The sequence below is a fragment of the Lissotriton helveticus genome, chromosome 2_1, assembly GCF_964261635.1.
Source record: "Lissotriton helveticus chromosome 2_1, aLisHel1.1, whole genome shotgun sequence".
NCBI classification, from domain to species: domain Eukaryota; kingdom Metazoa; phylum Chordata; class Amphibia; order Caudata; family Salamandridae; genus Lissotriton; species Lissotriton helveticus.
The window spans coordinates 797,941,139-797,944,328 of NC_136059.1; the positions used below are offsets into that span (position 1 = coordinate 797,941,139).

At 37.4% G+C, this 3,190-nt stretch overlaps 1 long non-coding RNA gene across 2 annotated transcripts; it reads left to right on the plus strand.

Annotated features, from left to right (window-relative positions):
* Positions 1-466: 466 nt before the first annotated feature.
* LOC144819510 (uncharacterized) lies at positions 467-1,971 on the plus strand. Of its 2 annotated transcripts, XR_013607416.1 has the most exons (6): positions 467-639; positions 723-803; positions 888-976; positions 1,080-1,171; positions 1,259-1,334; positions 1,739-1,971. It is a non-coding gene; the product is annotated as an uncharacterized LOC144819510 (long non-coding RNA). The 2 variants fall into 2 exon arrangements; XR_013607415.1 differs by having other exon boundaries at positions 467-803.
* The last annotated feature ends 1,219 nt before the right edge of the window (positions 1,972-3,190 follow it).

Consider the following 3,190-nt stretch of genomic DNA (forward strand, 5'->3'; position numbering starts at 1 on the left):
ACCCTATGTGGGGAGATATGATTATCACGAGGTGCGCATAAGATAAATGGGTTAAGCCCTAGCAAAGCTGCATGTGCGCTAATACAATGCAAAGGGTATGCGCACCCACTTAAAACGAGGCTTGTAACGCGGAAATAGCACCACATGCGCTTCAGCCTCTAACAGGGATTATTAACTCAGTACGAGGTTTGAAACGCGTCAGCGTTTCACTCCAGACGGTAAACTTATGGACCCTGTATAATGTAGACAAATGGGTTTATAATACCAAACCAAGATGTCTTTTAACCCGAAAGTAACAAATTGTGCCCTTTTAAACAAAACTTGTAGGGTGAGATCCAAACGGTCGGGATCCGAATGAAAATATGCAAAGCACATCCATAACGAGGCGTGTATCAAGCCAACACGAGACTTGGAACGCGGAAGTAATTTAACCCGCGTCGCTTCAGGCTCTGATACATCCCCGCTCAGTAGCTTATACCACACAGCTGTTTTAGATCATTGATCAGCTAACCATTTGCCGGAAACACGGCATATATAAAAGACCTCTACCGCTCACGAGAATTAGCATTTTCTCGGAAGACGGCGAAGATAGCAGTAGCGATACGGACGGGCGGGACGAGAACAGGAAAAGAAATACAGGTAAGGTTCCATGACCCTGGGAGCCCTTAACTATAAAACGAGAGAGCGAACTAACCACTCTCCTCTTCTTTATCACCTCTAAGGCACGCCAGGCGCTCCTGAGCAGGAACTGGGCACCGTGCTTTTACCACCCGATCCTCAGACCCTGCATTTGTCATTAATAGGTAAGACAATATCCCCAGCAAGCCAGTTTTATAAAAATTAGATTAGAGTAGCGGTATCCTCATTACCATTAACATCTATTTTAGGATATGAAGCTAACAGAGTGTGACCATTGCTGATTAGGAAACAGGAAGCAGAAAGAAACGGGAGTACTAAACTGAGAATAAATTCACAGGTACTTGGGCATATGGAATTTAATAGTGACTAAGAGACTCTAGAATAAAAATACAACTAAATGACAACACCTTTGTAAAGTAATATCTATATCTACTGTGCAGGTGTGATTGCATCCATGCCCTCATATCTACAAATCCAAGTGCAAGAATGGTTAAGCAAGACTAACATTGCCAGGAGGGAATATATCTTTCAGGTAATCTCCTCTCCTTTAATAATAACGCTAATATAGAACTACAAACAGAGTACTAGAATCCAATCGTGGCAAACCTTGTATTTACAGGACAAACCTGTCCCTGAGCACCATCCATCAATTTAAAACATCCAGAGCTGTACACCTGAAAAGACAATGATATAAGGTAATCCACCCTTTTTTCTCACCCCCGTCTATACATGGGCAATTACCCCAGGGCCTGCCCGAGGGAGGGTCCATGCCAATACTATGGAATAATATAACGGATACCCAGCCTGAGAGCCCTGGGGTTATTCTTATAATGGAAGCCCACATACTGGTAGGACAAGGAGGTTCTTATGTAAAGATGCTTTCTAAGAGGATGTGCCTTAAAATTATTAAGGTATGTTATAAGAAGAAGGTTTAGCTGATTATTGCTTTGTCAAACCTGTGGACAATATAAATGTATACGGTAATGGCTAATGCTGGTCTTATTATCTAAGAAAAGTCGATCAGGCCTAAAGTAAGATTTTCAGTGATAATAACTTGTTTCTTCATGCCATATACTTATTGAATTATATTTACCAACAGGATCTATACACAAAGGCAACCATCCAGTGCCATTGTAGCAGAGTCAATAACAAGAGCACAAGTCTTGATAAAGATGGCATCCATCTAAAAAAGCCATCGAAACGCGTCGACGCATACTAGTGCACAATTAAACCACCAAACTCGCCCCAAGAACACCGAGAAGAAATCGGGTTTTGGTTTGAGTCAGATTGGATATTTAATGTGCAAAATTCAATGACAAATTGTGACTGTCTGTGTTTGTTTAACTTCTCTGCCACCAAAAACGTCTTTCCCCTATTTTCTTTATGTCCTTATTTAACTTGAGCAGGTCTTTCTTTTTGATTGATTGTTTATTGATATTGTATACATATGTTTCACTCATGTTTTTTTAAATCAAAGAAATTTTTTTTTCGTGACAATGTTTTATAATTTCTGCATAGAGTAGTTTAACTCTATTTTTATTCAAGGTTTTGTCCATATATTTATGAATTGTTAATGATTTTAATAAAATATTTTATATACTTTCATACAAAAAATGTTGCCATGTTTATGATTTAACCTCTAGTTGCTTGTGTCCAAGACTAGTATTTGGGTTTCAATAGCTATTTAACTGAGCCAAGGGATACTCTTGTTTACACTGTGGTACAGTACCCCATTCCCCTGGTTTTGAAGGGGTCTCTCTCTTAATCTCAACAAGCCCTTCATAAAGAAGTCTATGGAAAACACATTGGGATTTTGTGTTTTGGGACCACCCTTTTTTCTCAGCCCCTGCCTTATGGATCACTCAAAAGGTTCCATGCACAAACTCGTCTTAAAAAATTGTCGTGAAGGCAATGCACAATGTTTCTTAATTGTAGTGACATACTATGTCGTTTTTTTTCAATAATCTTTATGATTATTTTTTCCCCACTGTTCAATGATGATTCTTTCAATGGTACATCATTTATAGTGTATGAGGATGAGTATGGAACCTGAGAACTATAAAAAAGGGAAAATGAAATGCTTAATTTTAATGTAACATAGCATATTAAATGAATAGTAATTTGTTATCATGAAGTTAAGTATTATTAAAATTGTGAATATATATTTTATAAATTATAATACTAACTCATATTTTAGTATTTTTCTTTTCATACTTATCAGTTTCAATACTTTATTCGACAGCATTGTCATAAAAGCATTTTATCCCTATTCTAAACATAAATAATTACTATACTAAGTTAAGATCAATTTAAGATACACATTAAATACAAAATGCCGGCGAATACTTTCCTCTAAAAGGAATTTATACAGTTTAAAAGTACAGGGTCACTATGTCTAATACGTAAAAGATAAATCTAGCTTAAAACAAAAAACTTTTCATCATTCATAATTAATCGCAGTTAAAGTGCGGGTGCGGACGATCCAGGCCCAACCCAAATATTTGGCTAGGGCAATTGCAAGATTGGGGGCACAATTTGATCTTAATATTCT